Raw genomic sequence first — 27,173 nt, forward strand, 5'->3', positions numbered from 1 at the left:
GTACTGGAACTGTTAATCAGCTACTTTGCCCTACAGGGAAAATTTTCTTTGTTATCCCGGACGGGAGGTGCTAATTTTTGAGCTACCTACTTAATGGCATAGGAAAGCTAGTTTACATGAACTTCCATTGAGAGAACTTTGCGGGATGCGAATTCATGAAAGAATATTGCTCCATGGAGATTAGACCAATAAGCTTAGTTAGTTAAAAGCATGCTAGCATAATAGGAGATGCGCAATCTGTCAGTTCGGTGAATAGAGAGGCAACTCAGGAATACAGTTATTTTGCAAATGCGGATTTCTTAAACTTCTGCGGGACTGTACATTTACTGCAAGCTTCATTCTTCTACCACATAGTGCTCGGCCGCCAGCGTGATTCATTCTTTTCTTAAAACTTTTTCGAGCTGACAGGAGGATATCATTGAAACAGCAATGTTCTAAAGATCATCTATACTCTAAACAACTATAATCCAAGAAGAAGGCATAAGCCATCAACATTCCGCTGTTGATACCTTTAGTTTGTTCAGATGGCTTAATTACAAGAGGCTGTTCGGATCTCAATACAAATAACCAGCGTACGCTGTTGTTTTCCTCGGTTACAGTTTGTAAGTCTAAATATTGTTGAACCTTTCCAGTACGGTCTCACTTGTAAACGGCCAATGTAAGCCGCTTTTCCTTCCAGATGGAAGTCTTCAAATTTCTGAAACCGATAAAAACCATCCTTCACAAGACCTGCAGAGTAAAAAAATTATCTGTTATATGTTCAATTTTTTAATGATATATCGTTAAGTCCGCTTGAACTAAACATTTTACTGAGGATTTCACTGTAATAGTCTTGGTTGTTAGGCCAACTCAGAGAGTCGAACGTAAATTGAGAGCAATGCAGCCAGCTATAGAAAGAATGGGAAGTGTTACTTTAAGATACAGTAAGAGAGCAGAGTGGACCAGAGAAGAAACATGAGTTGGGTTAATAGTATATTTGTCGAAGTTTAGGTATGAGTATGGCAGGGCGCGTATTGCGAAGGCACGAAAGTGATAGCCCCTTAAGGTGAGGATGTATACTCCAAGAGAAGGTTATCGTACCCGCCGCGGTGACTCAGTGGTTAGGGCGCTCGGCGGCTGATCCGGAGTTCCCTGGTTCGAACCCGACCGCGGCAGCCGCGTTTCGATGAAGCCCAAATGCTAAGGCATCCGTGTGCTGTGCGATGTCAGTGCACGTTAAAGATCCCCAGGTGGTCGAAATTATTCAGGAGCCCTAGCTCCACTACGGCACCTTTTTCTTCCTTTCTTCTCTCAGTCTCTCCTTTATCTTTTCCCTTACGACGTGGTTCAGGTCTCCGCCGAGATGCAAGACAGATACTGCGCCATTTCCTTTCCCCAAAAACCGGTTTTTAATTAGCAGGCTGCGTGGAAAGTGATGTGAGGGTTTAGGATGGAAAATTTGTGGCGATAAGGTGGCGTCAGCAGGGTCGGGGTTTGGTTAATTCGAGGGAAATGGTAGATGGTTTTGTCCTGCAGTAGCCATAATTATGCTAATGATGATGATGTGAAAGATAGACATGTATTAGGAAAATGCTGCCGCATCAGGAAGTTCCACAGTGCTGAATGGATAAAAATCTGCGCGACTATTCGGCCTTTCGGTAGCGGAAGCAACACGTGCCGCATCGTGTAGCAAACACATGGATTAAGCGGTGGCTCAGTGGTGAGGGCGCTCGACTACTGATCCGGAGTTCCCGGGTTCGAACTCGACCGCGGCGGCTGCGATTTTATGGAGGAAAAACGCTAAGGCACCTGTGTGCTGTGCGATGTCAGTGCACGTTAAAGATCCCCAGGTGGTCGAAATTATACCGGAGCCCTCCACTACGGCACCTCCCTCTTTCTTTCTTCTTTCACTCCCTCCTTTATCCCTTCCCTTACGGTGCGGTTCAGGCGTCCAACGATATATGAGGCAGATACTGCGTCATTTCCTTTCCCCCCAAAAAACCAATTATAAGACCTTATAAAATGCCTCACAAAGGAAACAATCATTTGTGACGGGAGCGATACGTGTTCCTGATTTACAGATCACTATTTCTGGCTAACTTCGCCCGCCAAAAATGTGGACAAAATTAATAGCAATAATATTCATGTCGTTGTACTAACTATTAATTACAGGCTTTAGATTCGCCATACCCTCTTTGTAACTCGAGTTAGCCAGTTGCTGCATTCGGTGATAGGAAAAAATACGAGTCGAAAAAATACAGTTGTTCTAAAGCACTCACCCTTTTCACACGCCTGCGGCCACCAAGGTGCTTTGGGCGAATTTGCATCCTTACCAATAGAAAATACGCTTTATGGTTTATGGGTGTTTAACGTCCCAAAGCGACTGAGGCTACGGGAGACGTCGTAGTGAAGGCCTCCGGAAATTTCGACCACCTGGGGTTTTTTAACGCACACTGACATCGCACAGTACACGGGCCATTAGAAGTTCGCCTCCATCGAATTTCGGCCGCCTGGGAAGGGATCGAAACCGCGTCTTTCGGTCCAGCAGCCGAACGCCATAACTACTGGGCCGCCGCAGCGTTGGAGGTTCCTCACTGCACCGCAAGTTAGTTTGTTTTAAAACTTTGTAAACGATTTATGGGGAAACAATGTTTTAGAGCACAGCTCTTAAATACCCTTTCCCCTGTTGAGCGGCGTGCAACGCCGTCGGTGTAACCGGGCACCGGTTGTGAAAAGCATTTATTTAGCTATACCTACAGAGAGGCGGAGTATTCATTCAGGGGCCCCGTTGCTATTGATCGCTTCGCATGTCCGCCGGACCAGGGCCACCTGGGCCGATATTTCCTGGCAGCCGAGCAGGGCCGCATCCCAGTCCTCTCAAGTATTGGGACGGTTGAGGGGGGAAAAGAAGGATTTTGCCTGAATGCCCAAACCATCGGACATACGAAACCCTACTTGAATATATCAACGCCCTTTGGACCGGGGACAAGTCGTTGGCACCCGATTGGAAGACATCATTGGTCACCTTTATCCCGAAGACGTAACCGGGCGCGGTGCACAGCGGAGGCGGTGGTAGTGAAAACATTTATTAATCTTAGAGAGAGGTGTTGGGGTCGTGATTTGAAGGGTCACGCTCTTACAACAACTATGTGGGATGCCCAGTCAGGCACCCCACTGGCGGTTCCCGCAGCCCGTGTGCAGCAGCCGGACAGGGTCGCCTCCCAGTCCTCTCGGGTGGGGTTTGGGATAGGTGTGGAGACAGGTTCTGCTCGCAGGCCCACACCATGTGGTAGGTGTCAGAAACTCCCCACCTTGCGATGTAGGCAGCTCTCTAACGCGAGACACTGCTGCTGTTTAGTTTCTAATCTGCTGGGCGAGAACACTGAAAACGTGCTCAACCAACGCAGCCTATTGCTTGCTGTTTGGTTCTTCGGAATGTTCTTTCTGCGCAACTAGATTCAGACTACAATCATGGCGATTAGGAGCGTCCCGACCATTTCAAGTAGCATCGAAACCGTTACTGAACGGAGGATATTAATCGAGAAGGGTGCACTACCGCCCTGTGGAGCGAACGAGTGGTTTGGAGTGTATGATAAATTCGACAACTAGAGAGAATTTTCTGTAGACGTGACCACAATCCTCATGGTTGTGGCAAAATGTGGACCGGACTGCGCGCAAGGAAATCGTACACTTGGGTACTGTTTCCACTTGGGCAGAAAAGGCACGCATGCGGTACTGGCAACTTGCAGCGAGGAACGCGTAGACGAAGCGCCGTGGTGGAATCTCGTCTCGGGAAAAATACTTTTCATGCAGCACCGAATCCTCACCCTCTTCGACACAGACCCTCTCAGGCAATGAATGAATGAAAAAAAATTATGGACAATTGGCGTAGTTAGGCAAATGGGAATTAGGGGAGCTAGCATTTCGGATTTCACTTCTCTTCCAGTGTTCGGATTCATTGTTCACGCATGGAAGTTGTTGGAATAGAGATAACGGGTTAACTGTCACATCTGAGGAATTGGGCATTCTGTACTTTGAATTCATAGATCCTTGGGTGTCCTGACACCACTGCAGGCGCCGTGGTGCAGGGGTTAAGCGGTTCACCACTGCCCTCCTATGGCATTTGCTGCCACAGGTGTGACTTGTGAGACCCAGTTTACTCTTCCCTCGCAACTCCTCGCGACTATTTGATTTACCACCGGCCAGGGTGGGCAGCTTGCTCACAGTGCGCTGGGCAACTTTCCCAGGTGTGTGTGTACCTGCCTGTCTGTATACACATTCACGCACACATGCACGGGAAGCAATATGATTTTCTCGCGGCGGTTCACGATAGCAATCAGCAGTGGCCGCCCTTATCGCTTGCGCTGGAGTAAATCGCACAAAAAACGCCTGCATCACGGCCGTGTCAACTTTATGCTGCAGAGCACTCGGATAAATAACCTGTTCGTTTGAAGGAGGACATTTGAGAGCACTGCAATTGCGGTGCGCCAGCGGGCATGTTACGAGGTAATTTTATTTTTATTTCTCAGCATCTGCAATTAACGGGAAGGACTGTTTCTGCTGGCCGAGCTGTAAACGAGTGACACGAGTGGCAGCGATGTTGGTGAAAGGACGCCCACCTTATCTATTTTTTTTTCGCCTTCCAGGTTGGTTCCCTCCCTGCTTCCTGCCATAGTGCAGTGCCCTGCCCGGTCCTGCGGGCGACCATTTCCATCGGGTCTACCGACAAACAGTTGCCGCGAATTTACTCACCTCTGCAGATTTTGACGTCGACCCTGCTAACACGACTTCAGGACAACTCTGTGGGACGTCACAGACTTCCGCGCCACTTTCTGCCGGCCGAGCTGTAAATGAGTCACACAAGAGGCAGCGACGATGGTGAAAGGACGCCCACCTTATCTATTTCTTTTTGCCTTCCAGGTTGGTAAAAAAAATTTCGAGCTACGAGAGGCGCAAGCTGGATCGCAACTAACCAGAGTCCAGCAGTCGACCACTGGCATGAGCTCCTCCGCAGGTTAGGGTATAGCAGTAAAGAAACAGAAGGCAGAGTAGCAAACATACTAGACGAAGTCAGACAAACCATCAGAGTCTGCCCCTTACCGAGAAACATAGACCCAAACCTGCACGGGGCTAGACGAGCCGCTAGGGCAGAGTACGTAGAAAAACACTTAGCTACCAAAGAAAACACGGTATACACGGATGCAGGCCTGTATTCGTGGAACAGGGACACCAAAGAACATAGAGTTACATCAGTGGTCGTCAACCAGAGCCTAGAGGCGGTCACGTGTGTAAAAACCAAAAAGTGTTCGGTAACCGAGGGGGAAGAAGTTGCCGTAGCTCTGGCAGTAGCTGAAGGGAACCGACTAAATAAATCACTCACGATTTTGACGGACTCGAAAGCCGCGTGTAGAAGCTACACGGCGGGAAGGATATACAAGGGAGCACTGCAAATCATCCTCCAGGCAGGGCCTCCCAATACATCATTACAACACAAATTTTCTGGATACCGGGACACGCCGGAGTGGAAGGGAACCTGAAGGCAGACAGTCTAGCTCGCGAGATGACCCACCGAGCAGACACAACGGAGTCACAGGAACATACCACAAGGGTAGAACCCACATATGCAGAAATACTAAATTACCAAAGAGGAAGGAGACTGACGTATCCTCCCCCACACCCGTTTCTGACACAGCACGAGGCAGTGAGATGGCGAAGCTTACAAACAGGTACCTTTACAAACCTACACACACTACATAAGATGTATCCAGGACAATACAATGACAAATGCACGTGGTGCCGGGCAACCTCCACGCTATATCATATTACATGGGAATGTAGACATAACTATGCATTCCATAAACTAGAAAATCACAGTGCCGAACAGTGGGTGGGCCTGCTCACCAGCAGCGACCTGGCGGTCCGGAGAGGACTCGTGCGGCACGCAAGCGAGGTGGCAAAGCTCAGCGGGGCCCTGGAATGAGGGCACCGACCATTGGAACTCGGAAGATGAAGACGTCCGGAATCCACTAAACCCAAAGAAACGAAAATAAAAATTTATTCATTCATTCATTCATTCATTGATTCTGCTTAACGTTTGGTCGGTTACCACCACCGCTGCTGCCGTGTTGCTTACTATGACCGTATTCTTCGCTATGCTCTTTTTGCTGGTGTTGCGCGAAAGTTTTTTTCTTTTGAAAGATGTATGTGCAATAGTTGTACCAAAGGCCGTCATAGTTGTACCAAAGGCCAGATGCGTCTGCTTTTATGATGTTCCCATTTTTTCCTTTATCTGTTCCTTTTTCTCGCGCTTCTGCCACTGTCAATGCTGCTTGTGTAAACGGGAAGTCAGGATCCCTCAAGCAGTTTATACAGCTTTTTCCCTGGCCTTCCTGGCAACACTTTGTTGCAAAATAAACAACTTCCTTTTCAACTAATACGTAATAGATAAAAAGTTCGAATTTACTCAATCGGACATTTTGCGCACCGTTCTACAGGTTTCTCTTTAGAATTTTTTGCCTAAGGTCGTTGCTTGCGAAGTTTGTTAATTAATCTCGACTAATCTTGTGACTGGAAGAATATAAAAACTGGTGTTACTTGCTCCATACAAAAGCCAACAACATGCATTTGGTCGCGTTGTCTTAGACTGCCTCGGCATATTTTTTTAACCCTGGCTAAATTTAGCTGGGAAACCGCCAACAGAACTATATATAAAAATAATCTGAGGCACTGTAAGACAACGCGACCAAATAAATGTTTTTGGCTGTTGTATGGAGGACGCAACATTTGTTTTTGGATATCCCTCATTTCCCGAGTTGCTTTGAGACGTTAAGCCCCCTCAACCATAAACCACATTTTCGCAAGTTAATGTGAATCCCCCGCTACGAAGAGGCAGTTTTACTGCCCAGTTAATTTAAACTTATATAACTTTGAGCGGACTCCGGTAGCATTACAAGCATGACTTCCTGGAGTTATTTTTTTTACATACAACATTGGCAATGCACATAAGCCCAGTAACGCTCTTCTCTCCTATATATATAGTGCTTGATATTATGGTGATCTGCATGGCAGAGTCTATCGACCAAATTTGTTCTATATATCATATATATATATATATATATATATATATATATATATATATATATATATATATATATATATATATATATATATATATATATATATATATATATATATTATATATATATATATATATATATATATATATATATATATATATATATATATATATATATATATATATATATATATATATATATATATATATATATATGTCTATAATCATTCCTATTTCACTCTCTACACGAACCTGCCCTAGGCAAAGAGAGAATATGCCAGAATAAAAGTCTATTTCAGGTGTATTACACCGTTTCCGCAAAATGTATTACCAAGTAAAGGGGGACCGTTGATGTTTTCATTCCAAAGCGAATCACTCCGCACAAGAACGTTAACGAGTGGTGGTGGTGGTAGTGGTTTTTTATTAAAATAATAGTAAAAAGGAAGGAAAAGATTTTTGCTAGCCAATTCTGCTCCATAACGGTACCGCAGGCAGCCGAAACAATGTGTATATCAGTTTTAGGTGGGGGGCATCTAGCTATCGCGCAATTTGTTTTCCCTTTTCCACTCTTCGATACTGTCTAGAAAGTTAGTAAGCTGTCGGTCACTTATGTCTTGAAAGTTTATATCTTTTAGGTTTTATTTGAGTACGCCTAAGAAAGCATTCGCTGTGTCTATGCCCTAATTTTCATTTGAGAGCGAGCGGCCAGGGGGCTTGCATACTACCGTCTTTCTTGCCATTGTAGGTTATTGCCGCGTGTTAAGCCAACTTACTGAATAATGCACAAAGTCAAAACTCTAACATAATATTTTCTACCCGCAACTCTGCCTTCCTTGGGTTAGCGGAAAAATGACAACAAGGTGCGGAATTCCTCATAAATCAGGATATAGCTGACAGCATAGAGAAATTTTATAGTATTAACGAGAGGTTGGCAGTTGTCGTAGTTAAGCTCAACAAGAAGTGCTAACTGAAGGAGGTATATGCTTACGCGCCTACATCCAGCTATGATTACCAGATCTCCAAAAGCTTCTATGAAGATTGGAACTGACAATGAGAAAAAAGGCGCGCAGTACACAGCAATCCCAACCTATTCAAGAAGCAGTGGGTTAGGCTTCCGCTGGAGGAATAGCAGAAGGCGGTTTTTACTATATTTCGCATAGAGTAGTAATTCACTGATCATGAATATCTTCTACAACGAGAGAACAGGTGGTGGATTAGGAAAAGCCCCAATGGTGAGGCGGAAAAAGAAATAGACTTCATGCTGTGTGCTCAGCCTGACATCGTGCAAGGTGTCCAGGCCCTCGGAAAGGTGCGATGTAGCGAGCACAGGATAGTAAGGTCTCGGCTAAACCTAAAACTTGAAGATAAAACGAAAGAAGCTACTTTAGAAGAAGCTACTTTAGAAGAGAGAAGGATTGTTGAGCAATTCATGTTCTCGCTGCAGAACAGATATTTGGCTTTAACGAAGCATTACAACCAAAATATTTAAGTATGATCGATATCCCACAGCTACAATTAGAGTTGATGTGAGTGACGCGCTACACACTGACAAAAACGAGAACTGGAACTGCAGTCACAGGACAAGCGCTGAGGAAAGGACAATCAACTAGCCCGCATTGCTGCCTTATTATCACAGATTGCGCAGTAGATTTTGAAATAGGATTGCTAGAGAGCATTACGCAAACGTTTCCCACGCAAAGAAATATGTGACTAAGGAACACCAAAGAATGAAAGCCTGTGTTTTGTGCGTCCTGTTTTTCGCTACATTCACTTACCATGGATCACCGTTAACGACTCGCCCATGTTCCTACCCCTGTGAGTGAAGGCCTCTCATCCAACAGAAAAAGGACAGCACTGAAACACATATCAAAGCTAACCAATAACAGCAACGCAGCCGACACAAGAAAATATATGTGAAGAGATTCGAGCAGGCTGTAAAAACGGAGGCAGCATAACATCGGTCAAAATTAAACTCCGCATAGAAAAACAATTAGTGTTTTAAAAAAGAAAACGGCACCGAAACTGCCTTGCTTCTTGGTGGACACTTCAATCGCACCATGAGGAATTAAGGTGGGAATGAAAGAAGAAAGAGAGACGGAGATGCGTAGTGGAAGGTTCGAGAATTATTTCGACCACCTGAAGATATTTACACGGCACTGACATCATTAAGAAAGGCGCCTTATGCGTTTCGCCGGCGTCGAAACGCTGCTGCAGCGGTCTGGTGCGAACCCAGTTACAAAGGATGCAGAGACATAAATAACATGCACGCGCTGGGAGCCAAAGAGGGCAGTATGATTATGAATACGGACTATGAATACAGATTCCCACGCCGAGAAATATTAAACTTGTCAAGCACACCCCGCAAGAGTGGCAGGGGCACCGGCAGGAGGGGAAAATACCCAGGCCGGCGGGAGGTGCAAGGAAGACGGCGAATGCCGCAGGCGCCGGAGCTGAGAGGGGGGCGAGGGAGGCGGTTCAGCCTCGAATACAGGATCGCCAAATGAGCGAGAAAAAAAAACGAGGAAAGCTCGTCAGTGCAGTGACGAGCAAGGCCCGAGATGACACCGCTGGGCGGTCGGTCCTCCTATCCCCCAAGCGCCCAAGCCCTCGGAGAGAGGCTGAGCCTCAGCGAACAAGGTCGACGCCGCAGTCGCTCCGTTCCTTCTGACGAGGACTCCGGCGGCAACACAGCGGCATGTACGCTTGAGTACCCAAGCCTCTGCATCACGTAATTGGCATGTAGTTCTCGAAAAAAAATAATAATTGGTTTTTGGAGAAAGGAAATGGCGCAGTATCTGTCTCATATAGGAGGAGGAAACGGCTGAACACTTGACACTTTCTGTAAAGGGCACCACCCTACAGTTAAAAGCAGCGGGGATGATTTATCCAAGGCATCGGGGTTTAAGGACAGTGAAGGGAAAGTAGGTTTTAAGCGGGTAGAAATAACCAAGTGAAGGTTATCTGATTGGTGGCTAAAATCAAGAGAAGAGTAAAATTTCATAAGTCATGGCTAGGCGGCTTGAGCCACCGCCCGATTTAAAGGGTTTAGCCGTATCCATCCATCCATCCATCCATATCGGCGAATACCTGAACCGCGCCGTAAGGAAAAGGATAAAGGAGGGAGTGAAAGAAGAAAGGAAGAGAGAGGTGCCGTAGTAGAGGGCTCCAGAATAATTTCGACCACCTGGGGATCTTTTACGTGCACTGAATTCGCACAGCACACGGGCGCCTTTTGCGTTTCGCCTCCATCGAAACGCGGCATTCTTGAATATACCAGTTTTGCTCCAACTGAGTCAAGCTGTGTCTCTTTTCCTATCCGTCCCGTGTGGACCCGCGCAGTATGATATCTCGTCTCAACGTGAACGTATATTCGCGATTAATATATAGCTAACTTGACGCTTGTCATCAGAACAAGAACATTGCGAAAGCGTACAGAAACCAGCTGGGAGGCTTGGTAGATTACGCCTCGCGGGATTTCCGACAGGTGGCACAGCAATCGGCATGCGCACGGTGTATTGCACTAAAGTTTTATTGCTCTCTACTAAAGTTGTACCGGTTAGGATTGTAGTATAACCTTGATGTAATGATAAAATCAGTAATTCCGAATGGCATATTGTTCAAAAACACGATCCGCGAAATTTCTTGAGGGACTGAATTCTACTGCGCAGTGAAATGGTTCGTTTCGGCTCTTTGCTTTCGCTGCATAGCCACGAGGAGCTGTCCACGAGTAAAGAGCCGTCCGAGGATTAACAAAGCAAACAATATAAGCAACCTCGGTTGCGCGTGTAACGTGGTACTGCAGCACTTCATTCTCTCAAGCGAGGGCCCTGCCTTTTAAATATATACGAAACTTTCAAACGATCTCGCTCGCAAGTAATGTGACGCCGTGCCGGCGTCCATCTGCACTCCTCGGCCTACCTATCCTCACCAAGTAGGCATGACAGACTGCCGCAAGGGCTTCTGAACACGTCGTTTGGGAATACATTTGAGGTGATTTTGCATCGTGAGACGAAATGGCACCCACCTGCACTGTGAAGTACGTCAACGATTGTTTGCTTGCATGCATTATAACTTTATTATTGTACTGTATTCTTGCACGCGGCATAGTATGGCAAAGTATAGCAATGTAAAGTATTCTACGGGGCTCAGCTAGGGGGGGTAGTTTTATTTGCGATTTTAGTGCAGGAATGATGGCATTGTAGGAATAATCAGACAGAATGAAGCATGTCGCGCGATTCTGAACCGACTCGAGGGCGTTAGTAAGATTATTGTAGTGCGGTTAAAAAATTGAGTTAGCATACTCCAGGTTCGGTCGCACAAAACATTGAAAAGCAAGCTTTTAATAGAAGGTGGAGCGAGCGAACGGCTATTTACGACGTAGATAGCCTAACGCACGATTAGCAGAGTTTATGATGTGGTTTACATGACAAGTCTAAGTTAGAGATATGCACACCGAGATATTATAAAGTTTCAGATATTGCAGTCTTCATGTTATTGATAGTATAATCTGGTTCAACGTAATAGCGACGACGTTGAATAGACATGAACACGGTTTTAGAAACATTTAACAACATCAGCCAAGATTTACACCAGTGCTGTATGTGAGTAAGGTCAGTTTGTAATGCCAAATGGTCGGCAGAGTTAGAAATTGCTCGGTAAATGACACAATCATCGGCGACGAGTCGGATATTTGAAGAAATATTACAAGGTAGGTCGTTAACCTATATATTAAGAATAGGAGCGGCCCAAGTACGGTACCTTGCGGTACGCCCGTCAACACCGCTGTTACAGACGAGGGGTGTGAGTTGGCATATACGAATTGCTGGCGGTTAGTTAAAAACCCTCGAATACAGTTTATAACGCATATATGAAGATTAGGACGTGATAACTTTAACAGGAGACAACCATGGGGGACCTTCAAAATGATTAAATTGAGAAAATGAGAAAACCGCGCTAAAGTTTATATTAATGGCGGACCGTGTTTTGGTCTCAAATATTTTTGAGACACCTGTTTCATGGCGTAAAGCGACGATAACGTGATGCTGTTATTAAAACTGGTGTTATATTGTTTCTTGATTTCTTAAGGTGTATGTTTCAATTATTAATTACATACGCATGTTACAAAGAAAAGTGAAAAAAAAATGGAATTCCGGTGTGGTCTAACAGCTCACCAGAGGATGCAATATATTTTTCTCCAAGCTGGCGCAAATTCCAGTCTAGCACAGATCTCAACGGGAGTTAATTGTGTGGTTCATGAACGAGAGCCGTGTTTCTTGTTCATTACCCGAAGTTGACACTTCATCCATACCTTGCACACAGCAGCGTCGAAACTCTAACTGAAATAGAAGTAATTACCCATTGAAATCCAGCCCAGCCCAGCCTTAGAGCTACAAAGGAAAAAAACACTGACCAACACTATTCCCACTTCGAGTTATTGATCAATTCGCTCTCGCCCTACCATAAGCTTGCCGACACGGTTACTTCAGCTGGTAGAGCGACTGCTCCGGTGAAGCGGTGGTCCCTGGTTCGAACCCCGGACCAGGACGAAGTTTTCTTTAACTACGAAGTATCTGAGAAAGCTGTATAGCTTTCCTTTGTTGCCGTTCTCCACCTTGGGGGATTGCGCTAAAAATTTGACCAAACTCTAACGGTGTATACCAACCAGCACAGCATAGAACTAATTTCTGCCGTGGGCATCCCTGAGCCGGGTGCTCTGCATTATTTCCTGCGAAATTAGAGTCGAGGAGAAAGCCGTACAACAGGTGACCTTGCAATGTTTCGTAAGATCGAGAATCAGCGTGGTTGATTTTTACGCTCCGCGATTCCGTCAGTCCGCGGATGGTAAGCAGTCGCTCCTCGAAGAGCAATTTTGCTGTAGTGTTAAATGTGCTAGCTTCACCGCTACATTGAAAGTCATTGCTTAATGAAAAGTACTGAAAAATATACGACTAAAGTTTAGGAAGGCACGCACAGTAAAGTGCTCAGTAATAATTAAAATGGTCAAAAAGAAGCATCGAGATATGTATAGCAGGTGGTGTGCATGTGCTATATAGAACGAAAAAGTCTCATCATTATTTAAAACAGATGGTGGACTCGGCGAGTTGGAGTGGTTTTATGGCTCTAATTGATTGCAAACAGGCGTGGTCAAACGAAACAGAAACGCATTCACACAACCTTTCAACAACCCATTAACACCAGTCCTTGCCAATTCACAGAAATTAAACCGCTATATTAGCCTTAGTCATTGTTCTTCGCAGTATCATGCCTTCCAATATCTAAAAAAGTGTATTATTCGTCATGTGAATAAAACACAAGATATACGCCAGCCAAGATAAGCATCTCATTGAAATAGGTTAGCGCTAAAAAAGACGAACAGAAGGCGAAAGAACGACGACACAACACAGATGAGCGCGACTAACAACTGGTTTTATTTTTCGCTCCAGAGTACGTATTTAAAGGCTTTTCACATCACATCATGCGCACAACCAGGGGGCGTCAACATATTTTTTAAAGATCAAAAAGTTATGAAACATCAATAGCTAACCTTGAGTTTATGGAACGGCAAGCAAAAAGGAATGAAATAAAAACACCAGTAATGGACACGATGAATCAGGGAAAACGATAAGGAGGAAAAAAACCAAACGGGCCAAATAAAAAAAATGTACTCAGTTCTTTCTTAAACGTGACTCTAGAAATTCCCGATCCGTTGAGTATAACGTTATCGAAGCATCGCTTGCACACTGTTCTCCTTTTTTATTTATGTGGAAGGCCTCCAGCGAAACTGGATTTTCTAGTTGCACTTATGCCTATAACCTTAGCTTCTTTAAACTGTGGAACACATTCGCACTCTAAAACATGCGAAACTAATTTTGCAAGCTTGTCTTGAATGGGTTTGGGTGAGCGAGTGAGTGAGTGAGTGAGCGAGCGACGGAGGGAGCGAGGGAGCGAAAACGTGAGCTAATGAGTTAGTGAATGAGAGTGATTGAGTGAGTGATAACTTTATTGAGTGTTCGACAGGGTTTAGCGTGACGTGGACTAGATCTCCCACGTTAGGACGTCGGGATCTTGTCTCTTCGCTGCCTCTAGGGCCTGCTGGACGGCCCGGAGTTGGTCGTTGAGGCTGGAGCTGCGTAGAGCGGCGGATCACCTCCACGAGAGGGTTTCGTGATTAACACCGGTTGGTTGTGCCTTACACTCCCAGAGTACATGTTTAAGTGTGGCTACGTCTGTCTTGCAAACCTTGCTAGCGTTAATCTTATATAATTTGGGGTACATCCTGTTGAACTGCAGCGGGTTTGGGTACGTGTTTAAGTTTAATTAAACAAGAAAATCGATAACAGTGCAGGTGACAAGCGCACACTAACACATTAGACTCTCAGTGCTCTTCTACCATTGCTCATTTCTTAACATCCCATATGTCGGGGATTGCCTGGTTTTCTCGACAAAAGGCGACCCAGAACCGAAAAATAATACGCAGTTCACGCTTCAGTATAGGTGCCCCCTCTGTCACATCCACGTAGGTAACGATTCCGTAATCCACTGCCCACTTCTTGGAGAAAGTGTGCCACCTCAATGTGCACGACAATACGAAGCGGTTGTGCCAAACCTCTCCAACCGGGGACGTCGCTGTTGCTCAGGGGATGGAAAGGACCGCCTCTACAGCCCTTCCGGATCTGCGGCTCTCTCTGTCTGGGGCTTCAAGGATCTTACCGCAACTTTCTACTTCTTTGCCCGTCGCGTCGCCAAGGCCGCCGAGGGAGGGTGGCCAGGGCTGTACGCCGGGATGCGCACGCGGCCTCGCGTGGCTTCGAGTTAATTCCTGAAAAAAAAAACTTCTTGCCTCTTTCGCCAGCGGGCGTTCCGGAAACGCTTAGGGATAAGCACAACAGACAGGATGTTCGACAGCAGAACGTAAATTCGAACAGGTACATGGCCGGGTCCACGCACACAATAAAGCTGTAAAATGGCTATCATCCAATGCCCGCAAAGCTTTGTGAAGCCACGTTTTTTTATATTAATATGTCTATGACATGATATCATAAAAACGGAAATAGGTTGCTGTTTTGAAAGTGCGTTAGGACTAAGCCTTCCGATCTCGAATAGAAAAAAAAACGCTCTATGTCTCTGTCTGAAACAAGCTAAACCTACAGAAATAAAATAAATATGGACGCATTGGGTTTTGATCCCACGGCGACGCTAAATGTTCAGCTTCGTTGGCCAGTGGGTAAGAGCCCTATGCTATTGCTGCAACTTGTTTCTTGCAGAAAAATTCCCGTAAAGGAAAAAATGAATAAGCTTATGCCACAAAACTTCGGTCAGCGTAATACGAGCTGGCTGTAGCCCTGTACGTCCCCACCTTCCAATGAAAATTGTGGAAAGAACACACATGCATCTTGATATGAGAGCCAGTAGGTACTCCTCACACCAAAAAGCATTGCTCACGGAACTAAGACTTCAATGACCGCGGTGATTCGGCGTGACGCTCCATCCTGCGGCTCTTCATGAGACTAAATAGTCCTCACAACATAAATGCATCATTTGGCCCAACGTTGTGTTTTTCAACAGGCAAAAAACTAATACTGTAGGGTGTGATTTCAATGTCCTTCTTAAGCATTCTTTATAATGCGTCCCAGAAGAACATGGCATCGCTTTACAGAATAAAACAATGGTCAGTGGTCTCTGGCGTACAGCAAAGGTGGCAGTTCAAAGTCCATGGCGCAAGTATATCATTTGCATGAAACCATGCCTTGACAGGCAGCGTCGATGTGTGCAGTTTAAAGAACTCTTATTTTGATGCACAGGAAATGCACGTTAACTTAACAAGATTTAAAGCACTACTGTGATGAAACTCTAGAAAAGGCTGCCGATACAAGGACATGGGAAACAAATACTGTGTAAGTACTGGAGTAATATGCAATCTGGAGAGGCTGTACCGGTATTCTAGAGAAAAGCGCTCCGTGAGGAAAATGAAAGTGTCAGCCTCTTGCTTAAGTAATCCCCATAAAGGCCCCTTACGAGTCGGTTCAGTCGATAAGCCTAATATGCAATGGTACTAAAAAGGAGTGGTTTGCGAATTTGAAAAATAAAAGAAACTAAACAAGCTGATGCGATGCAAAATTACGTTAAGACGGCCTATTCCACTAGACTCTACAGAAAGAATCAGGTTGTCATGACGCATGGGCTCCCATCGGGAGCGCCTACGGAAGTAGCGAATATTCTGCGCATCATCTCTACTTTCTTCCTCGCACAATGAAGAACCTGGTCCAACATAGCAGTTTTGGAAATATAAAAATTGCGGCACACTTGAGCTCGAGCAAGCACTGACAGTTCCCTACCCATAGGTTTTCCGCCTCATGGACGTTATCTCTTAGTCCCAGTAGTATCCACTGCTGCCAATTTGGTGCTGAGGAACCCCTACGTACAAAAGGGTGCCGCAGTCCCTGCTTATGCCACCAAAATGACTTGGCCTCGCACCTCCGTGACCCAACCACAATGCTTTAGATTTTTCTGCGCTGCAGCCGATCATCCCACGTGGTTCACTGTCACTCCCTCGGGCTGTGCATGAAATGCTTTGATCTTCATCATATTCCATTCGCGCGCACTGGTTCGAGAATACGTCGCTGTCGAAGTGCACTCTAAAGGCACGTTAAGTGGCAACCACGTTCCAGAGTGCTCTACTACTAATGTCCCCAATTACTGATTTTGCCTCTCTTGGAATCAAGCCTTACCTTGAAACCTCGAACCGAAAGAGAAATGACATGTGACATGGTAGCGCACATGCTGCGCATTTGGCTAAGCTCAATGACCAGTATTATTTTTTATTTACATTTGTTTTTTATTATCTATGCTCCTTATGCAGATTAAACAGCGGACGACATTTATTGAGACGCTTGGAACCATAGCGCTTCCGCTCCAATAATTCTTTGGATAATATAAAGGATTTGGCATTTGTGCAATAAGCGCGCTGAAGAATCTCTACAATGGTGTCTCGGCATTCTTAATTTCTGCCTTTTATGAGCATAATGCTTGATTGAAAACGGTTACTTCTTGCTTTCACCTGCCTTTGCTCATTGCAGCAAAAATGCACGAAGTGTGAGCTCCTGTGGCACGACTTGACGCGTTCAGTATAATATTGATTATCATGCTACAGTATATTTTATTGTACCAGATTTGTTGGATAAACAAAATGTGCAATCTAATATCGATATACAAGACGATTTATAAAGAAACAGTGAATATTGGGAGCAAATGTATTTCCCGCGGAAACTCCAGTACTTAACGTCTCTATGTATTTGACATATTATTTTCACAAGTAGTTTCCTACAAGGAAATATAATGACCATCGAATGAATCCCATTCACTTTTCGTGCTCAGCATGCTGATTTATAACGTTGCCCAACACCTGCTCATCCTTGCGATGTGGCAAATACAGATCCTGGCACATGAACTCATCTGTATAGCAACGCACAAAACATGCAGAAAACTTATCCCGCCTAAAGCCTGGCATGGAGCGCTTGCACGGACACTTCGTCATCACCAGAACATGGCTTAAAACTGCCACTGTCTTCGCCGAAAATTTCGCGCGCCATCCGCTGAACGGTTCCACCCTGCACGTGGTATGCAGCCTCTGCGCTGTGCTACGCATCGTCAGTTGCCAAATTCAATTCGTTTCCCTTCTTCGTCAGTGCCTCGGTGCACACGACCCATTGCCAGCATTCTTTGGCTGCCGGGTTCCGTGTTTTGATTGCAGCCGCATGCTCTCCCGTTTAAATTGCTTGTCAGTGACCTTGGTGGGCTTGACTGTGCCGCTGGTTTCACATGGCCATGCTGTGGAAAATGAAAGCGCGAGACAAATCCGTCCTCATCAAACCCTTCGTACTTGCACTCGCATTCTCCATAGGATCATTCTGTACTACAGTAAAGTGTTCTGAACCGCGTGCTAGTTAGCTAAGTTGTGAAGCCGAGCAAGATGCGTACTCTACGACAAGATTAGCACCACGCGCCCACTTCTGCAGCAGCCATTATCAGCTTGAGCACCTGAATGACGCAGCCAGATATTCCAAATAGGTCTCTACCGAACCTCTCCCACTTTATTTCTTGAAGGCCCGCACTATAGGCTCTGAAGTCCATGCGGGCGGTGGAAGACATGGGCCACATTGACCAGGGTGACATAAACAGCTCGCGTGCGCATATTCGAGCGCATGGTGGGGCTCGATGTGCGCGTTGAAGGCTCCCGAAACGCTTCTGGGCAGAACTCTAGACGTCGGATCTATTGTCCTCGCTATTCAGAGTGGCTAGTAAACCCGTTGGCACACGACAATTGGAAACAAGGCTTCGTAACGTTAAAACGAAGCGCTATGCCCAAGAAACATGCATCGCTTTCGACACTTTGTGACGAGGCTGAACTTGTTTTTACGGTGTTTAGTGCATGTCAACATATAGAACACGCAAAAATATGGAACATGGAAATGAAAGAAGAATGGGAGTTAATATTTAAAATATTCATTACATTTCTCTAGTAGAAATATTGCACAAAATGCTAAAGCCAACCTAAATATGAAGACTGTCACAGCACGGTCTTTGGACCTGAATTATATGCATCGTAACCTGAAAATATATGTTTCCGCCATGAAATAGGTTTATGGTTTATGGTTAATGGGTCTTTAACGCCCCAAAGCGACTCAGACTATGAGGGACGCCGTAGGGAAGGGCTCCAGAAATTTCGACCACCTGGGGTTCTCTAGTGTGCACAGACATCGCACATTAAACAGGCCTCTAGAATTTTGCCTCTATCGAAATTCGACCGCCGCGGCCGGGATCAATTGAAATAAGGGACAATCGGCACGAAAGATTGATTCTGACATTTTTCACTACAGACAAGGGAATGGAAAGAGGTAATCCATAACAGCGCGACCCACGGGACAGAGAAGAGAGGACACAACACACAGCGCTGAGTCACAACTAAAACGTTTACTGGCCGCCAGCCAGAATAAATACTGCCCTGGTGGCCGGGAAGGAAACGAGCACGCTTGACTTGCGTGACATTCAAAATCGCCAGTACATCAGGTACCTGTCAACAGGTAGGAGTCATACGTGGGAGATATCGCCGCTACAGCAGACACAAAATTTGCATTCACAAGCTAGCATTCACAATCAAGGTAACGGTTTTCCTTATCTGACAGTGCTACAGAGGGAGTACTGATACATTGATCTGAGGTCCTAGCTATCAGGTGGGCTTCCATTATTTCCCTAGCTAGCGAGTCGCGGTTCTTTGCTATCTGTCGCGCTGTTATGGTTTGGTTTGGTTTATAGGGGTTTAACGTCCCAAAGCAGCTCATGCTATGAGAGACGCCGTAGTGAAGGGCTCCGGAAATTTCGACCACCTGGGGTTCTTTAACGTGCACTGACATCGCACAGTACACGGGCCTCTAGAATTTCGACTCCATCGAAATTCGACCGCCGCGGCCGGGGTCGAACCCGCGTCTTTCGGGCCGGCATCCGAGAGCCATAACCACTCAGCCACCGCGACGGCTGTTGCACTGTTATGGATTATACTGAGCACCAACTCGCCCAACAAATGGTATTGTGAAAAGAGGTACTCGGTATGACATCCAGCAGTCACTGAAACCAAGAAGCATAGGGGGATGTCTTTTTTATTTGAGGTTTTTCATCAATGGGATATTAACAAAAGCAGAAGAAAAAAACAAACACACGCGGGAAGTGGGATCCGAAACCACGATCACAAGCCAGGGCCACAGGTAGCATTAGAGGGCCCTCGCACAACTTCCACCCTCACCGTTCGACCACGCCACGTTCTTACGTGTTACGTGCGCTAATACAGGACGTACGACGTCCGCCGCAATGGTAGAAGGTGGCGCGGGTGAACACTCTCAAGGTTCGGTTACAGTACACATAAATACTCCCGAAAACAGAAGATTTACAGTCGTCGCCGTAGCTCAATAAAGAAAAAGTCGCCATAGCTCAGTTGGCAGAGCACCGGGCGCAAAATTCGGATGTCGTGGGTTCGGATCCCACTGGCGGCATGTGGTTGTTTTTCTTCTGCTTTTATTAATCTCCCATTGTTGAAAAAAATACAGATTAAAACACAAATACACAACCCCTATGCTCCTTGGTTTCGTTGACTGTTGGATTCCGTCTTATATTTCACTGGCTGGCATTTCGTACTAACTCTGGACTGCCAGTGACATGACATCTTTCCGGTTATAAGAGTTGTCCTTCCGGCATTTCCTGCAAGTGCTGCCATGATGCGGCATTTGCTGTGCGTTTCGGTTGAGCGCTTACATACAATGCCGAATTTATAGGCTTTGCAACAACAGGGAGAGATTTTAACACTTTTCCGTACTCATCGCTTTTCCGTACTCATTTTAACACTTTTCCGTACTCAGCGCTTGTTTTGTCTCCTTTCTGTGTCCTTTGTCCGTTCGCGCTGAATTTTACCCCCTAAATGAACTCATTATAGAAGCCGGTCAACATTACTTTCAAGTAATCTAGAAAGTTTTACGAGTTGATGATTTGTTATTAAACTTGGCAACAGCTGATGACAAAGACACGGAAGAGGCAAACCCAATGTCTTTTCTTTTACTTACGCTCGTATCAAGTTTAATGATTACTTTCAACGCGAAAAAAAGCGCTTAAAATATTTCTCTGCACACTGCTTACTTGAAAGCAGTGTTCCGAATTTTGCGCATATGTGAGCGCTGAAAAACTAAAAACTCAATTAGTTTTCTCCGTCACCACGGGCGAAAATATGTCTTGAAAATGTCGGGAATCAGGCAGCATGTTCCAGCTTGTGCTTATAATAATTTAGAGCCTGTAGTTAGTCGACTGTAATTGAAATGCCAATCGTGCAATTTGTCAGTCATTTTTATTTTATTTGGTCGCATCTATGAGGAAAATAATGTTTAAGTGCTTGATATCTGACATGTAAGCTCTTATTGGGAATATGACTGATAGTTACAACACTGTCATACATAGCAATTTTAATGAATTGGTCTGGGCACCTTGAAACTGTTTCAAGGGCAATTTTTGTTTCGGGCCGCTCATTTATTCTAGAAAGAGAAATCAACTTGAAACATTGAAACTCATGCGTAACTCTATGTATTTATTATTTACTCAAGTTCCTGCTATTGTTTCCAGCTTGTTGTAAAGTAACAGTTCAGCACTCCATACGTGAATCTTGAATGTCGATTGTATAATTATTCCGCAATAACTTTCCCATATTGATTGCAGCACCGTAGAGCACAGCCCAGTGAGACGAGAAGGCGTTATTCACGCGCAACCGCACAGCTGCTTGTGAGCCCCCTTCATGCGCTTGCAGGCATGAGCTTCCGGCCCCTGGCCAAGCAACGCATGCGTGCACCAGCTAAATGACCCAAGTCGAAAGCGCCTAAGGAATAAACGTCATAAGTCAGGCGCGTGCCTGGTTGATTGGTTTGTTGGCCTCAAAACATTTGATAATGCCTCCTCTTCTTTATTGGCGCCAAAAGGCCTTACGACCGCCGTTTTCATGAGAACACTAGTATAAGCGTAGCATGCTTGATTGGTTTGTTGGCCCCAAAACATTTTATAATGCCTCCTATTCTTTGTCGGTGCCCAATGGCCTGACGACAGGAGTTTTCATGAGCACTAGCACAAGCGTAGCACTGACATTGAACTGGAGCCTGCCTGTAGGAAATTACTACCTGCACGGCTAAGGGCACTTCTCTTTCTTTTACGACACTAATATTGTCCATTGCTATTGGTTGGATCTTTCAAAACAACTCTGTTGTAAATTTAATGATACCCGCCGCGCCTGTTCCGATGCTCGGAATTCAAACATTTTGCAAGGTGAATGAACGCACTTAAAAAAAAAAGAAGGTGAAAGCACGTGCGGAAAACACCGTAATTTAGGACTGGGCATCGTGCGGCGGCACAGACATATAATACCGCCCAATCCGTGCATCGGAGGAACATTCCGTCACTTCTCGAGCCAAGGGAATTTACGTGAGCACAAATTTTTCATCTGTAGTTGGATGCATGGTTTCATCGCTGTAGATCTCTGGCTTTTGCAGCACTTCTACGTTGAATAATGCTTGTGGGCGTGAAGGAGGGTTCCTACAGTGTATTAGCTGCTTCTAGAGGACACGAACCTCCGCTGCTTTTTAATCCCGCGAACAATGATTACCTTGTATTGTTTCATTAATGAATGCCTGTAGAAAATGTACACCCTTGAAAACTGGACGGAGCATTGAGAAACGTTTTTATAATTAAGTGCGCTACATTTTCCACGTAGTCGTTACGTACAATTTAGTTGCGAATTTTTGATGGGTAATACTATTGTGCAAAACATTTTTGTTCGTTTTTGATGCTTGCTTCATAGTTGCAGGAACTACGAAGGCACCGGTAATTGTTAAATGCCTGGATTCAGACAAGCAGATGCCGCACGCCGATTTTAGCACCGTTAGTTCGGACGGAAGGAATGCCTGATCGACGGCGGAGGGCTAATGAAGATCGATCAAAGAGGAGTTTCCTGACCAGTTTACGTAATGTTGCGTATTAGAGTGACGGGCCACTTCGAAATTCAGCTCGCGTATTGCGGCCACTTCGCAGCTCGGCAGGTCTGTGGAAGATTTATTGCTACCAATTTAATATCGCAGTCATGTTTCACTTTCAAAACAATTTCATCCTTTATGACATTGCACAATGAGGATTATGCACTATTGAAGGTAACGATAAGTGGTAACAAGCCTTTAGTAAAGAAGGATAGGTCACGCGTCGGTCGCTCTACATCTGGCGTTTGGCTGACTAATATAGCACCCAACACATGTTAGCACATTGTGTTCAGTAAAACAATTTTCGCAACTTATATGCTGCCACCCACGAACGAAAACATTACAAGTGCGCCTAATTATCAGTATGCGATGACATTTAGTTAGGTTTAGGCCTTCTATTTATTTCCTTCGTTCCCTTATACTTGTTATCTTTTCTGCATTTGGTATTATATCTTTTGCCATGTATTTATTTGTTGTTGAAAAGTTCGGACCTCCATTTTGCAGAGAAAACTGCTGAGCAACTTTGCTGTGCTCTTTGCTGAGTGATCCGTCGTCACTTTCATTCGTGGCAACCACCTTGAGCCCTCTCCCATCTCTAGCCAACATGCGAAGAGGGGAATTTTTCTCTGTCAACATTGCCGCCTTGCAACAGTCGAAGGTTCCAAGTGTACAGAACATCACGCCGCCGGTCGTCTAACACGATCCATTGATGATGGTGCAAGTATGCTGGGACATTAAAATTATTACTCAATATCATTAAACAAGCGGCGGTAAACAGTTCAGAGAGAGAACTACTCGAAGCATACTTCCTTCGCTTTTGCTCCTTGCTCAGTCATTCAGACGACCAATGCAGTTTGCTGAGTTTGCAACGTGTTCCAAAAGCAATCGCTCCAGAAAAAAAACCACAACCTCTGCACAGTACGGGTCCTTAAGGTGTTTTTCAAAACATCCGCTGGCGTGTCTCCGGGCCAGTGCTTTCCTTCCTGTTTCCTTCTTAACAAGATAGCGCATTAGAAAATTAGTTGTCACCGCCGTCATTGTGAGCGCAGAATTTCCGCAGTCTAGGTGGACGACCTGTATCACACGACCTTGTGGCGTCATCACAACCTGCCCAGTATATAGTGACAAAACTGACCACCGTGGCAGATGCAATCGCCAGACATTGCTTGGAACGAGTAACCTGGGGCGCGCAAATGCCTTCGGTGCTATCAGCGCCATCGCAGGGTAGTGGCGTATCACTTAACCGCTGAACCAGCGCACCTCAAGTGTTATGAGACTCCCAAGGATCTTTGAATGTAAAACCGAGAGTTAAATATCCTCTGCATATGGGCGTTAACCTATTAACGCTATCGCGTGGTATCATTCAGGTGGAAATCATGTATGCCCTCCGATTTTTTCGAGTTTCTTATATTACATTGCTGCGTAAGGATTTATCAAGATGGGAAAGTGAGCCCCTCTGGGCCACGTTTTTTTTTCATCTTTCGGCCGTGTATGGCAAGGCCACCAGCAGCACGTAGGAGAGGAAGCACCGCCAGAAATGTGTAGTAATTTTGTAAAAACTTGTGAGCGCCCTCTTGCATCATATTGCTTCCTGCAGAAACAGGAAAATTAGTATAACAATGCAGAAATGTGTTATCTCATTTTTACAGCCGCGGGTTTGTTTTTTTGTTCATTCGCAGGTGCCATTCGACATCTTGAGATGGGGAGTTCTATCCTAGGAACCGGGATGTGGATTGCGGCGTTCGTTGCAAGTGCGAAACCAACCTAACTAGTCCATTGAAATCACCTTCGGATCTTGGAGAAGGTTCGGAAGCACTGAAAAAAATCTGTTATTTCTCTTGCAGGCGCTATGATTGTCCAGGCTGCTGCGTTTAACCCGGGACCACCATTCGGTCCGCCTACCAACGCTCTTCAGGATATTGTTGACACTGTCGGCGCTCTCGTTGTCGGGGCGGGCACTCTTACGTAGTATGACATAGGCGCGTATGCGCCACCAGCAGGCGTTCTAAAGAACATATCAGTGCCATTTTTCAGTTCATGAATGCATATGTGTTAATAAACTGTTATAACTGAAAACCATGCCTACTTTATCTCTTCTTTAAAGTAGCAGGCTTACTCAGCTGGATACGCTAAAACAAAATACGAAGCATTCTTTATTTTCGGGGACAACCATGAAGTCCACTTCGAACGAACATGATACACTACAGCGATATAACAAATTGTAACACCAGGGAGCTACGTCGTTTGGAATCAGGCTTGCTCGTGCTTTGTGACAAAGACTGCGCACCGCTCTGGTGGCCTAGCGACTGAAAAGAAATCCTGCTCTCGGGGTGGCGCACAATTGCTAGAACTGACTAGGTTAGAGTAGAACAGAACTGACTAGAATTGACAAGAATTTACTATAATGTGTAGAATCATTCCACAGTGGTTTGTACAAAATATTCGTCACAAACTCTTTTCCCCCCGAGGCAGAGATAGGAGAACGAAAGATTCAGGAATATGAGCCCGCAAAGCATGGTTGCCTACGGGAAACGCGTCGAGAGGAACAAAGATGCACATAACAATTAAGACAAAAAATTTATAACATTCCCTCGTTTACAATGACGAGGGTAGCTTCTAAATGAGAAGGCATTCAACACAAGAGCTAAGAGTTTGCGTGGATTAGGATCACTGCAGGTTTTATTCCTACAAAGCCCCATTAATTATGAACTGGCCAAATTGTATATCGCAGTGTCCCCTCTTCTCTGTAGGGCCGTCATCAGAACGGATGTCTTGTCGAGGTAGTTACCACCGGAAGGCCAATGTGGTGTTTTACTGAAGACCGTTGCGCATATTTTGACACTGACAGCAAACGCACTGTTCTCGCAATAAATGCAACGTTTCGATTGGTCTTTCAAGGATTCAAGGATTTATTTATGCTTCTTTCAGAATACAAAACAGTTGCTGGGCCCATTGTCATTGGCTAGCCGTTTTATTGACCAATGCACAGTTTCACGAAAATAAATTCATGCTGTCCGTGCGTTGACTACGCCACTTCCTACGTACGAATATGCTGTTCACCTGGCTTATTTTTCAATCTTTTTAGGTAGCCCCAACCTCCGACTGTGCAGCCTGCTCGTGCCCCCCCCCCCCACCCCCCTGCCATCGGTTACGGCCCGGTTTAGTTTCGGCTACTAGGCTTAATATGCAACGCCAGCGGTGGGGACGGGATAGCCGGGGCCCATCCTCTGGATATGCAAAACCCCATGGGAGAGGCAGCGACTCCCAGGCGACTGTGAGCGGAGCGGATGCCTGTGAGCGGATGCCTGAGCGGAGGCAAGCCTGGGGACACACGCAGGCTGGACCCACGAAATACGGCGAGGAAGGCCGTGCCAAAGTTCGAAAGGTTTTTAAACACATGCTACTAGCCTCCGCACGCGGGGGCGTACACGTCTGGCGGCCGGCGCGCCGGTTTCTGTCTATGGAGAGGCCAGGACCCCGCGGGGGTTCACAACAGCCAGGCTCCTCGGAAGCGATGTCCTCGGGACGGCAGCCTAACGGCTGACCACGGGGCTGTAGTGGCCATTGTGGTAAGCCGAGGTAGGGACGCGTAGTACGACCAGTCCAAAAACCGTCGATGTTGTGGAGTACCGGCGGAGTAGGCCCGGGTCATCTAGCCCTTAGCCACGCTCTTGGTTTGTGGCCTGGTAAGCTAAGCCTTTGACACTGCCTCCTCAGTAGGCGTTGAGCAAGCTAGGGGAGAAAATAAGTGCATGGTTGGTTGGTAGGAAGCTAAGGTGGGTCCCTCGGAGGTGTTAGGTCATGGTGCCAACGGCCGGAGGGCCGATAGGGTGACGACCTGAGCGTCTATTGGCCGGATCACACCACACATACTTCCGGTGTCTGAAAAGCCGCGAAAAGCACTCGCTGGCAAGTATCTCGCCGGTCCGAAACAAACCCTGAGAGTCGTGGAGGGACCCTAGGTAGCTGACCCGGGTTAGGTTTTCCTTTCTCCGGCGGTCGGAGCCCCTTGCGTTTGGTTTGGTTGGAGCCCCTTGCGGATGCCTCCCAAACACCCTCCAGTGTCTCCAGCTTTTAATATTCACAAACAATTGTGTACTTAATATCTTAACTACACATCAGTGACACAAGCAGGAACGCCGCGGGAAAACCTTTCGCACAACCGCACTTTTGGTCAACAAAGTGGCCCCTGAATTTGTAAGAAAACTTTCCCGTCCGGAATATGTAACAGTGTACATTAACGGCCACTCCAATTCAGCAAAATCGTGAAAGGTGAATGTGTGACGCTCTGTTTACACAATATAAAATCGCCTAACATCAAAGAAAGTATCTAGATCGCTTTGATGGATCGTCCTGTGATGCTGAGATTGTCTTGCGTTGTTGGTAAATAAGTGTAACGTACGAAGATATTCGCTTTTCTTACACGCTCGCTACGGTAGCTTCTGTACTGATAATTAGTACACACCTCAGTAATGCCCAGAAAGCTGGTTGCGCTGTTCTTGGCTTGGATCTACAAGTTCAGCAACAGACATAAAGGCGGCTGCTTTGCTAAGCTTTGCTGCTAAGCT

At 45.8% G+C, this 27,173-nt stretch overlaps 1 long non-coding RNA gene and 1 other non-coding gene across 2 annotated transcripts in view; both read left to right on the top strand.

Annotated features, from left to right (window-relative positions):
- The window catches only part of LOC144121655 (uncharacterized), a 153,081-nt gene extending 128,461 nt beyond the window's left edge, over window positions 1–24,620 (top strand). Inside the window, exons 2-3 of the long non-coding RNA XR_013312663.1 lie at window positions 24,285–24,356; window positions 24,450–24,620. This is a non-coding gene — a long non-coding RNA (uncharacterized LOC144121655). The remainder of the gene's footprint in view (window positions 1–24,284; window positions 24,357–24,449) is intronic.
- Window positions 20,025–20,097, top strand: TRNAL-CAA (transfer RNA leucine (anticodon CAA)). Its single transcript has one exon. It is a non-coding gene; the product is annotated as a tRNA-Leu (tRNA).
- Window positions 24,621–27,173: the final 2,553 nt, after the last annotated feature.

This window comes from Amblyomma americanum, chromosome 2 (assembly GCF_052857255.1).
Source record: "Amblyomma americanum isolate KBUSLIRL-KWMA chromosome 2, ASM5285725v1, whole genome shotgun sequence".
NCBI classification, from domain to species: Eukaryota; Metazoa; Arthropoda; class Arachnida; order Ixodida; family Ixodidae; genus Amblyomma; species Amblyomma americanum.